The sequence below is a fragment of the Oncorhynchus tshawytscha genome, linkage group LG26, assembly GCF_018296145.1.
Source record: "Oncorhynchus tshawytscha isolate Ot180627B linkage group LG26, Otsh_v2.0, whole genome shotgun sequence".
Taxonomy (NCBI): Eukaryota; Metazoa; Chordata; class Actinopteri; order Salmoniformes; family Salmonidae; genus Oncorhynchus; species Oncorhynchus tshawytscha.
Genome location: NC_056454.1, coordinates 41,589,576 through 41,602,360, shown reverse-complemented (window position 1 = coordinate 41,602,360; position 12,785 = coordinate 41,589,576). Strand labels below are relative to the sequence as shown.

Below are 12,785 nucleotides of genomic sequence, written 5' to 3'. Positions count from 1 at the left end.
AGAGACCATTGCCAAACAATACTGAGGCTGAGATTAGCTGTAATGCGATTAGACAGTCTGACAAACCTGGACTTGAGAACATTACAGTCGGGGACGTAGCCTATCTGGAGAGAGAAACGAAAGATGAGACCAAGGCATGATACTAGACAGGTGGTTCTTTATTCAGCGTTTATTTTTATTTTTTTTACCCTGACAGATAATCGTGTCTCTCTAGGAGCTAAGGCAAGGCAAAGTCTGGACCTCATGGCACACAGCAGTGGCTGCTCAGTGCTGGGAAGTCACTTCAGTTGCAACCACAGGACCGACCGACGATAGCACTTGTTTGAACGCCTTGTCTCAGCGGAGTATCTTGCAAATTGGCTTAATGTCCTTAAGTAAATGGGTGTCCTGATGCATTAGTGTATGTCCTAACCCTCAGACACAGGCAGAACCAGTTCAGGGCAATTCAACAGTATAACAGTGACAGTCAGATTGTTCACTTTCAAATGTATGTAAAACAAAAACAATGATTGCAAAGTTAAACAAGCCACATAACTATTCACAAGGACTACTTTTAACAATTTCCACAGACATTATTACAAAACACATTTACTTCAAGAACAGTGCAGATTAAGGTGTGAACATTTAAACATAGAAATAAATCCCTAAACATTAACGATCCCAAACCAAAAAGACAACTGCAATGTGAAGAAAAACTATCGCAAATCTACCACTAACAGACCAATGACTATTACCAAAAATATTGTGTTATGATATTGTCCATATCACCCAGCCCTATCAAACTTTACAATCAAATAAACAGCTGATGAATCTATTAGCCTTATAGAGCACATATTGCAAACAATTCATTTGAACTAAAAACACGTTTTGAAATTTCTGTGTATCCTTGAAAATCGCTAATCAATAGCACTAACCAAAAACAGCCCATGTTTTTTTCTGCAAACCGGCACATCATATTCTCTTTATTGTGACACACAAAATGAGAGGGTTTATGGTAGGGGAAACAGTGTTGCAATAGTCTGTGACAAGCGAACCTGGGAGCTTTGTGTTCACATTTCCCTAAAAAGGCAACCGGACCGTGGAATTCAAGCGAACCAAACTCAGACTCTCTCGTTTGGTTCGGGGGCTCTTTTGAGGGGTCTGAAATCCTTTGGCGTTCACAAACCACAAAATATTTTGCCAACCACACTGAGTTCACATACCTAATGGAACAATGCTGTAACATTACGAAGAGATATGCATTTTTCTAATTATCTACCACAAACATAAAGCACTACGCACATCATCTTCATTAACAGGTCAAAAAAATGGCCCGAGTGAGAGCAGCAAAGTCCTGTATGACAATACTTTAATAAGTCAAATGAGAAGGTGATTAAATGCTAACTTTGCGAGGTGTAATAGAGCTAGTGGCAACAGTGCAATAAGGGACAGAGTGAGAGTCACAGCGCTGATTACAAAAATGATTGCAGTTGATATACTGCAATTGTCAATGGTAGAGGATGTCGGCATCAATAGCATATCTAAAACCAGAAGACTACAAGATACCATGTCCAAAAAAAAAAACATGACAGCCCCGATGAAGCAATTGTACAATGATTGCTTGGCAAGTGCAACGCCCGAGCTCTCAAACACCATAGGTAGCTTGAACAGATTGTTGGACGTCTATGAACACGTTTGTCACAAATCACTGCAATGAGCCATCACATCGATGAGAAGTGGGACATGAAGTACGTACTGAGAACATGGAGGCACACAACAGAACATAAAACAGCACTAATACCATCGTTGCTGAGTGGGGGATAGCACTAAGGTAAGTGCGGTTACCACAGTCAAAGTCAAAATTGGCTGTGTATTCATTAATTTAAGGTTAGGCATAAGGTTAGCATTGTGGTTAAGGTTAGGATTAAAGACAAGGTTTGGTTTAAATCACATAAGAGAAATTGTAGAAATAGGCAGGGTTTATGACATTGTTGCTGTGGTACCAGTATGTAGTTAGCCAGGACTGGGGCAGATTGAACTACATTGCCCCCTAGCGGTCATATGCAGAACCACATTGAATTCATGTCTTTTTTTAAAAAAGTTTAAACAATAAAAGGCTGTTTAAATGTTGATAAATGTAAATTTGTCACATCCCTAGGGCAGATGGAAAGTTTGGTAAAATAATTACGTTTTGTGCTTTTGGTGCCGTAATTCGGTTACCAAACTTTGCATAGGCGCACAGTTCAAGTAAATGTGTTTTTGTCATTCATTGTTACAGTGGAATTGCCCTTCAGCAGTTTGACAGTCAGTGTAGCTACCCTGACAAACCCCACATGTAGCTATTATGAACCACTCAAAGGCAGACAGGTGTCTTAACATTGAGGTGCCGCTGGGCAACCCTAAAGAAAACTAGCCAATAATGTGGTTTTGAAATGTGCAGTAGTTGCAGGGCTGGGAGGAGAGGAAGATCTTCCCCCAGGTGATGAACTATTTATTGCTTTGGAGGATGTACTGTTATCTATCTTGTGGGATATCAGTCAGTGAGGCACAATAGAGAAACCATTTTCTTGGCCATTACACCTCACCTCTTCCTTCACCATGTGAATTTCCACCACAATCTTTTAATAAAAGATGAAAACTGGGTATAAGGTAGACCACATACAATATTGTGTGTAGACCTGTGACACAGGAAATAATCTCTTGCTGTCAATCTATGAGCAACTTCTGTTCATGGTAGCCTTATAAGGCATCCAAAACAAATGTAAAAAGACAAATACCATAGATCTGGCCTAAATATAGAACATGACGTGCAAACCATTGAGCAGATAGTCCAACTAATGTTAATGTGTGGACATTGGAAATGTAGTGTATCCTGTTCCAAGAGGGGAAATCCTACAATTGCAAAAGTACTTAAATTACTCAGCGATGCATCATAAATTTGGTAAACAATCCTATAAAATCACAAGTTTGCAGGCATATGTCCATGCAAATATCAAACTAGGAAGAGGTCAATGATTATCGATGCCTGTGATTATGAACTCCTCTCCTGCCAAGGTATGATTAGGTCATATTTATTTTCCCATTGTAGAATTACCAAGTACCCTACATTGTTGAATCACCTACAATGAAATAGTGATACAAAAAAATACTATACTTGATTGTTTTGAAACGGGTGTTTAGTGCTAGGCTGGTACAAAACTCCGAATGCCCACCAGTAGCTAGTTACGGGATACGTTTCAGCATGCGAGTCAGCCAGAAGTAGGCCTAAATATCTCCATTCTATTTCCAAAGTTGGAGGAACACCACAGACGATAAACGTCATTGTCACCTTACTGTAGTGACAACGATGTAACTAACTACTGCACATGGATATTGTAGCCAGATAGGTTTAGTTCGGCTAGCACTGCAAGCTCTCCAAACATGAAAGTTACCTTTCATCGCATTACAAAATCCAACATCCACCGGTAACTTACGTAGTTAAGGTTACTTTCAAACAGCAATAACTTGTTCCATATGAACTGACGTCAGTTACCGGTTATCAACTCGACCGGGTCACATAACTACCTCGATTGTCTTACTAATAGAGCGTAACGTTATATTATTACACGTAACTCGCTAACTAACTTTGTAGCTCGGACTTTGTGCATTGACACTAGCTACGAACGAAGCTAATTGGTGGCTAGCAAGTAATGGCAGGCCTCACATGGTAACGTTAGCATATACTCGCTAACAAGACACTTCTGTAAAAAAATGTTTAAAAAAAGACCTAACCAGCCGACTCAGTTATAAATATTAGTAACCAGTTTTTGGTAGATTTTTTTTTTTTTAAAGGACGACTAGCTAGTTTGCTAGTTCTGTCAGCACGACACGTCAGGAAGAGTCCCTTGTTTTTATGCGACTGGTTAGCTAGCTAGCTACTTTCAGTTAGGCCAAAGCTTCGTCAACACATTGCCTTCCTCGCCATTGGACGCCGTTTAGTTAGCAAGCATACTTAGCTGCGCAAATTATGTTCATAACAAAATAACATGTTACATTTATAAACCATTAAAAATTGTCCTTACCGGCTGCGATAACTTTTGAGTTATATGTTCAGCGGTGTGTGTATATATATTTTTTTCTATTTCCAGTCAGAATCGGCAACATGAGAGCTTGGCGAGGGGGAGGCAGCGCGTCTGCAACGGTCTGACAGATCGGTGGAAGGCAGAGTGGAGCCAATGAGTGACATCGGCGGGTGCGTCCGTACATTCACTATCTACTTCTATTTCAGAGCACTGTCGTGTCTGCCAAAGCATTGACCTAACTGATGAATTTACGACGCGCAACACCAGTTGAATATGATTACGACCGATGTCAAGTAAACGTTGGCAAAAACAAAAAAAAAACGTAATTAAAATTGCTACCAGCAGCTTAGTTAATCACAAACGCTCAAGAAAACAGTCTAACTAGTTTTGCTAGGGTGAGTAAAATGGTCAGAGTGAGGTGTTCTCTCATTAATGCCTGTAAGTAAGTTAGCCAACTTTAACCAGTTATCTTGACTGCTGATGTGAGGTCGGAAGGCTCATATCAACCCAAATCGTCGGCCAGAGCTTCCAGCGTGCGCTCTAAACGCTTTGATAGCAAAACGCTCTGAATTTATTAAGAACATAATCTGACAAAGCTTTGACTTTACTAACGACCGAGAACTCACTCTGACATACTTGAGGCAATTCACAAACGCACCCCAAGTCCTGTCCAATCACTTACCTACTAGCTGTGAGAAGTAAATTATTGTACACTTTTTTTGTTGTCGAAAAAGTTGCTCTCTGACTGAGACGGGGGCGAACCCCTCTTTAAAATTCTACAGAGTACCACAGTATGAGTCGCAATACCCATACAACCGAGGGGTCAAACAGGGAAATGGTTCCTATCTATCGTTTTTCCACCATTCATTTTTCCCAAGGTATTTTAGAAACAAGTCAAATAAGAGCAGTGCTTCGTGTAGGCGTACCCTGGCGTCACGTTTTGATAGCCGTGTAGGACAAGGTGACTTTTATCAATATATTCGCTTGTATTTACTCCCCAAAAATGAAATGCTAATGTAGCTATCATAAAGAACAACAAATGCCATGTTGATCTGGATGAGACTGCCAAATCGAGGCACAAGTAAGAATTTATTTATATTTATTTAACATTTATTTTAGGCAAGTCAGTTAAGCACAAATTCTTATTTACAATGACAGACTGGCAAAAGGCCTCCTGCGGGGACTGGCCTGGGATTTTTTTTTAAATATATAAATATAAAACAAAACACACACCACAACAAGAGAGACAACACAACACTATATAAAGAGAGACCTAAGACAACAACATAGCAAGGCAGCAACACATGACAACACAGCATGGTAGTAACACAACAACAACATGGTAGCAACAGAACATGGTAGCAGCACAAAACATGGTACAAACATTATTGGGCACAGACAACAGCACAAAGGGCAAGAAGGTAGAGTCAACAATACATCACACAAAGCAGCCACAACTGTCAGTAAGAGTGTCCATGATTGAGTCTGAATGAAGAGATTGAGAAAAAACTGTCCAGTTTGAGTGTTTGTTGCAGCTTGTTCCAGTCGCTAGCTGCAGCGAACTGAAAAGAGGAGCGACCCAGGGATGTGTGCTTTGGGGACCTTTAACAGAATATGACTGGCAGAATAGGTGTTGTATGTGGAGGATGAGGGCTGCAGTAGATATCTCAGATAGAGTGGGGGTGAGGCCTAAGAGAGTTGTATAAATAAGCATCAACCAGTGGGTCTTTAGACAGGTATACTGAGATTACCAGTTTACAGAGGAGTATAGAGTGCAGTGTTGTGTCCTATAAGGAGCATTGGTGGCAAATCTGATGGCTGAATGGTAAAGAATCTCTTAGCCGCTCGAAAGCACCCTTACCTGTCGATCTATAAATTATGTCTCCGTAATCTAGCATGGGTCGGATGGTCATCTGAATCAGGGTTAGTTTGGCAGCTGGAGTGAAAGAGGGGTGATTACGATAGAGGAAACCAAGTCTAGATTTAACTTTTGCAGCTTTGATATGTGCTGACAGAACGACAGTGCATCATCTAGCCATACTCAGAAAACTGGATACAGTCTATCACAGTGCCATCCGTTTTGTCACCAAAGCCCCTTATACCACCCACCACTGCAACCTGTATGCTCTAGTCAGCTGGCCCTCGCTACATATTCATCGCCAGATCCACTGGCTCCAGGTCATCTATAAGTCTATGCTAGATAAAGCTCCGCCTTATCTCATTTCACTGGTCACGATAACAACACCCACTCGTAGCACATGTTCCAGCAGGTATATCTCACTGATCATCCCCAAAGCCAACACCTCATTTGGCCGCCTTTCCTTCCAGTTCTCTGCTGCCAGTGACTGGAACGAATTGCCAAAATAGCTGAAGTTGGAGACTTTCATTTCACTCACCAACTTTAAACATCAACTATCTGAGCAGCTAACCGATCACTGCAGCTGTACATAGTCTATCTGTAAATAGCCCACCCAATCTATCTACCTCATCCCCATACTGTTTTTATTTTATTTACTTTTTTGCTCTTTTGCACACCAGTATCTCTACTTGCACATCATCGTCTGCTCATTTATCACTCCAGTGTTAATTTGCTAAATTGTAACTACTCGCTCCCATGGCCTATTTATTGCCTACCTCCTCATGCCTTTTGCACACACTGTATATAGACTTTGTTTTTTCTACTGTGTCATTGATTTGTTTATTGTGTTATTAGCTTGTTTATTGTTTACTCCATGTGTAACTCTGTGTTGTTGTCTGTGTCACACTGCTTTGCTTTATCTTGGCCAGGTCGCAGTTGCAAATGAGAACTTGTTCTCAAATAGCCTACCTGGTTAAATAAAGGTGAAATAAAAAATACTCCCAAGTACTTGTATGAGGTGACTACCTCAAGCTCTAAACCCTCAGAGGTAGTAATAACACCTGTGGGAGGAGGGGCATTCTTCTTACCAAACCACATGACCTTTGTTTTGGAGAAAGCTTGTTGGACACTAAGAAAGCTTTGTTGTAGAGCATTTAACACCAAATCCGGGGAGGGACCAGCTGAGTATAAGACTGTACCATCTGCATATAAATGGATGAAAGAGCTTCCTACTGCATGAGCTATGTTGTTGACGTAAATTGAGAAGAGCGTGGGGCCTAGGATCGTGCCTTGGGGTACTCCCTTGGTGACAGGCAGTGGCTGAGACAGCAGATTTTCAAACTTTATACAGAGAGGTAGTTAGCAAACCAGGCAAGAGACACCAATACTCCTTAGCCGGCCCACAAGAATGGAAGGGTCTACCACATCAAAAGCTTTGGCCAAGTCAATAAAAATAGCAGCACAATATTGCTTAGTATCAAGGGCAATGGTGACATTATTGAGGACCTTTAAGGTTGCAGTGACACATCCATAACCTGAGTGGAAACCAGATTGCATATCAGAGAGAATACTATAGACATCAAGAAAGCCAGTCAGTTGATTATTGACAAGTTTTTCCAACATTTTTGATAAACAGGGCAAAATAGAAATATGACTATAACAGTTAGGATCAGCTTGATCTCCCCTTTAAATAAAGGATGAACCGTGGTTGCCTTCAAAGCAATGGAAACCTCCCCAGATAGGAGAGATGGGTTAAAAAGGTTGGAGATAGGCTTGGCGATGATAGGGGCAGCAACCTTAAAGAAGAAAGAGTCTAAACCATCTGGCCCAGATGTTTTTTGGGGGTCAAGTTTAAGGAGCTCCTTTAGCACCTCGGACTCAGTGACTGCCTGCAGGGAGAAACTTTGTAGCGGTGCAGGGGAAAAAGAGGGAGAAGCATCAGGGATAGTCGCATTAGAAGGGGTAGGAGATGAGGACATGTTGGACGGGCAAGGAGGGATGGCTGAGTCAAATAGGAATCCTAACTTAATGAAGTGGTGATTAAAGAGCTCAGTCATTTGCTTCTTGTCAGTAACACCCACATCAACATTAAGGGACATGGGCAGCTGAGAGGAGGAGGAGGGTTTATTCTACAGGTCTTTAACCGTTTTCCAGAACTTCTTGGGGTTAGACCCAGAGAGAGAACTGCTCCTTAAAGTAACTAACTTTGGCCTTCCGTGTAGCCTAAGTGCACTTATTTCTCATTTGCCTGAACGATACCCAGTCAGCATGAGTATGACTGTGCCGAGCCTTTCGCCAAATGCAATTCTTGTGGTGGAGTAACTCTGCAAGATCACGGTGGAACCAGGGGATGAACCTGTGTTTAATTCTCATTTTCTTTTGGGGGGTGTGTTTGTTAACACTACCACAGAATTTTTTTTTTAAAGAAGGTCCAAGCATCTTGGACAGAGGGGATCAAGCTGATTCTATACCATTTTACAGAGGCCAGTTCATGAAGGAAGGCTTGCTCATTAAAGTTTTTTAGCAAGCATCTATGACAAATCAGGACAGGTCGTTTCACTGAGCAGCCAATACGAACACAGGCTGTAGAACAGTGATCACAAAGGTCATTACAGAAAACACCAGACTTGGTGGAGACAACCGAGCACTCAAGGTGATCCTTGGTAAAGATTGCCACTCCCCCACCTTTGGAAGATCTGTCTTGCCGAAAAAGGTTATAACATGAAAGGTTAACATCGGTATTCAAAACACTCTTCCTTAACCACATCTCAGTAATGACCAACACATCTGGATTGGAGCTGTGAACCCACACTTTCAATTGATACATTTTAGGTAATAAGCTTCTTGTGTTAATGTGCAGAAAACCCAGGCTTTTACGAGAGCAGAAATCAGTGGGGAAGATATCCGAACACAAGTCAGAATTAGGGCTAGCAACTATAGATGGGCCAGGGTGTACATGCATATTTCCAGATATCATCAACAGTAATACAATCAAGGCACGGCAGAGGACAGGGAGAGCTCTGCAGTGCTGATTTATGACATCTGAATGTGCATCAGATGGCAACATAATCATATTGAAGGGCAATTTCATCACGTAACATGAATACAAAGTCGGCGAGAAGTGGTTAGAATAGGATGGGAGGCCAAAAGTCTATGTAACCAATAGAGAGTCAGAGTCCCAAGTGTGGGAAAAAACAAACATAGTCTGTCCCAAAGTTTGTAGTCAACAAAGTATGCAGGAGTCATGAGACAAAATAGCAAAATGCACAAGAAAAAAACCCATATATAACGACTTGGGGCTAGCCATTGTATGTTCAGAGTCAATCGCCTCAACAGTGCATGAGTGCTCGAGGTGAGTCGAAAACTCGGTAGAGAGGTGTGTGTGTGGTGGGGGTACCTGTACCAGACAGGGGGCGACAGACCAGGGCAGACTGTGAACAGATCGCCAGGTGGAATCCAAGCAGCAGGCAACGGGAGAAGGTGTCACACCCACATGGGAGAGGCTTTTATTTCTGGAGGAAGACTCCTTCTAGAAAATTCCAGTGAATGGTTTTTGAACAGCAGCAGGGGGCTTCAGAGGATGCTTTCAAGACTCCTGCCACTTGTTTTGCCCAAAGGCCTCGACACCTTTTACTTCACACCTTAGTGCTAATTGAATTTGAATCTGGTCTGTCCTTGCATGCGTGGGAGCGAAGACTAAGCATTCATGTCCCCATAAAATAAAATATATCATTGTAATGTACTTTATTTTTATTTTTTATTCTTGGCTTTCAAAAACAGCGTCAGACCAAACACTACTCACTCAATTCCAGGTTGGATGATGTCCTCAGGTCTCTGCTGTTTGTTTGCTGGAGCACCCTCCGTATAGCTTGGAAAAATAAAACTTTGGAAGCAGTAATCTCTCCGGTTAATTTTGGTCAAAATTGTGTTGTTGGTTTGGAGTTTTGATCTGGAGCGAAGGCCATGCTGTGTACCTGCTGAAAAATCCAAGAGTATCTAACTCCAAATCTATCCTTTTGTAAAAAAAAAACATGTTGAAAAATGTGAGAGCTCACATGCAGCTGTGTCTCTCTCTCTGAGCGGGGTGTCCCCCCCACAAGGACAATAATCTCTGGATTATTAACTATCTAATGTTAGCTAAATGTAGTAATGAGTAAATTGGCTACATTTCATTGAATGGACAATTATGTGAACTGTCTTTAGCAGTTTTGTACTGATCCATACAGCTATGGGTGCCTCCATCCAACAAAACTACATTTCCACTACACTTCCTGAGTTACACTTACACACTGGTTTTCGGAGCATGCTAGATAGGTAATTAGCCTCTTATCTTTCTTCTGTTTTCAGTAAACAAGCGCTTGTAACATTGAGATATGGCCTTGTGGGAACACTAACCCTATCATGGTGTGTATCAATTTAACCATTTTGTTTTTTGAAAATTATTTCTCGCTAATATGAAAGATAAGGTCCTTATGTTTCCAAAAATGTAACGCAAGTGATGCATGTAATGTTCAGACCGAGCGTCGGGAATCTTAACAAAACTCCCCCTTACAGAAGACACCTTCGTCAATTGACTCTTATGTGTACTGTAATGGAACTGATCGTCATGATCAAGGGCTAATGTTTTGCATACACATAATGAAAAGTAGAAAGCAGTATTTTGACAGGATAGGCAGGTACTTTTTCCGTACTGTAATGTCACATTCTCATAAACGTTTATCACCATCTTCATTTTCCTTCCTTTGCAAAAACCTCTGGATATGGTGCTATTTCAAATTTGACAACTTTTGAAAAACTTTCTAAGATGCTCTAGCCAGGGCTGTCTTCAGGGCTACAGAAAATTCTGATTTCCCTGGGGTTGAAGGTCGTGAGGGAAGTCTGCCCAGGGACACTGTATGCTATGGGGGGTTTCTCGTTTGGGAAAAAGACTGCCCTCTCCACTGAGGTATAATAAGAATCCTAAGGATCCTCAAGAATCATAAGGTCCTCTCTCTTCTGGGACCCGGACACCGATAAGTGGTTGAGTTGTCGAGGAGTGTGTAAATTCGTTAAGTAGGCAAAGGGAAGAGTGTCCTCCCTCCTCGATAGCCACCTTTCATCAAAGATACTCATGTGTGTCCTTTTAATTTTTTCTTTATTTCACCTTTATTTAACCAGGTAGGCAAGTTGAGAACAAGTTCTCATTTGAAATTGCGACCTGGCCAAGATAAAGCAAAGCAGTTCGACACATAAAACAACACAGAGTTACACATGGAATAAACAAACATACAATCAATAATACAGTAGAAAAATCTATATACAGCATGTGCAAATGAGGTAGGATAAGAGAGGTAAGGCAATAAATAGGCCATGGTGGCGAAGTAATTATAATATAGCAATTAAACACTGGGATGGTAGGATGTGCAGAAGATGAATGTACAAGTAGAGATACTGGGGTGCAAATGAGCAATATAAATACAGTATGGGGATAAGGTAGATTGGATGGGCTATTTACAGAAGAGCTATGTACAGGTGCAGTGATCTGTGAGCTGCTCTAACAACTGGTGCTTAAAGCTAGTGAGGGAGGTCTCCAGCTTTAGTGATTTTTGCAGTTTGTTCCAGTCATTGGCAGCAGTGAACTGGAAGGAGAGGCGGCCAAAGGAAGATTTGGCTTTGGGGGTGACCAGTGAGATATACCTGCTGAAGCGCGTGCTACGGGTGGGTGCTGCTATGGTGACCAGTGAACTGAGATAAGGCGGGGCTTTACCTAGCAGAGACTTGTAGATGACCTGGAGCCAGTGGGTTTGGCGATGAGTATGAAGTGGAGGCCAGCCAAAGAGAGCGTACAAGTCGCAGTGGCGGGTAGTATATGGGGCTTTGGTGACAAAACGGATGGCACTGTGATAGACTGCATCCAGTTTGTTGAGTAGAGTGTTGGAGGCTATTTTGTAAATGACATCGCCGAAGTTGAGGATTGATAGGATGGTCAGTTTTACGAGGGTATGTTTGGCAGCATGAGTGAAGAATGCTTTGTTGTGAAATAGGAAGCCGATTCTAGATTTAATTTTGGATTGGAGATGTTTAATGTGAGTCTGGAAGGAGAGTTTACAGTCTAACCAGACACCTAGGTATTTGTAGTTGTCCACATATTCTAAGTCAGAACCGTCCAGAGTAGTGATGCTGGACGGGCGGGCAGGTGCGGGCAGCGATCGGTTGAAGAGCATGCATTTAGTTTTACTTGCATTTAAGAGCAGTTGGAGGCCACGGAAGGAGAGTTGTATGGCATTGAAGCTCATCTGGAGGTTAGTTAACACAGTGTCCAAAGAAGGGCCAGAAGTATAAAGAATGGTGTCGTCCGCATAGAGGTTGATCAAAGAATCACCAGCAGCAGGAGGGACATCATTGATGTATGCAGAGAAGAGAGTCGGCCCGAGAATTGAACCCTGTGGCACCCCCATAGAGACTGCCAGAGGTCCGGACAACAGGCCCTCCGATTTGACACACTGAACTCTTATCAGAGAAGTAGTTGGTGAACCAGGCGAGGCAATCATTTGAGAAACTGGTCCTACCGCGGAAGAGTTTTGAAATCTGCCACACCCACATTGAAACAGCTTTTGTTTTGTTGGAGAAAAACATGCACACGTTTAAAAACAATATGTTACTTTTTTTTAAATCTATCAAATAAAATTGTTTTGTCACATGCTTCGTAAACAGGTGTAGACCTACAATGCTAACTTACAGGCTCTTCCCAACAATGCAGAGAGAAATAAAATAGAAAACTAATAATAAATACATAATGAGTAACGATAACTTGGCTATATACATGGGGTACCAGTACCGAGGTAATTTGCAGGGATATGAGGTAATTGAGATAGGTATGTACAGTCGTGGCCAAAAGTTTTGAGAAT

At 41.8% G+C, this 12,785-nt stretch overlaps 1 protein-coding gene across 1 annotated transcript in view; it reads right to left on the bottom strand.

Annotated features, from left to right (window-relative positions):
- The window catches only part of LOC112225623 (R3H domain-containing protein 1), a 63,214-nt gene extending 58,969 nt beyond the window's left edge, over nt 1-4,245 (bottom strand). The window contains 1 exon segment of the mRNA XM_042306656.1: nt 4,041-4,245. The gene's annotated coding sequence lies outside the window, so the exon portion shown is untranslated.
- Nucleotides 4,246-12,785: the final 8,540 nt, after the last annotated feature.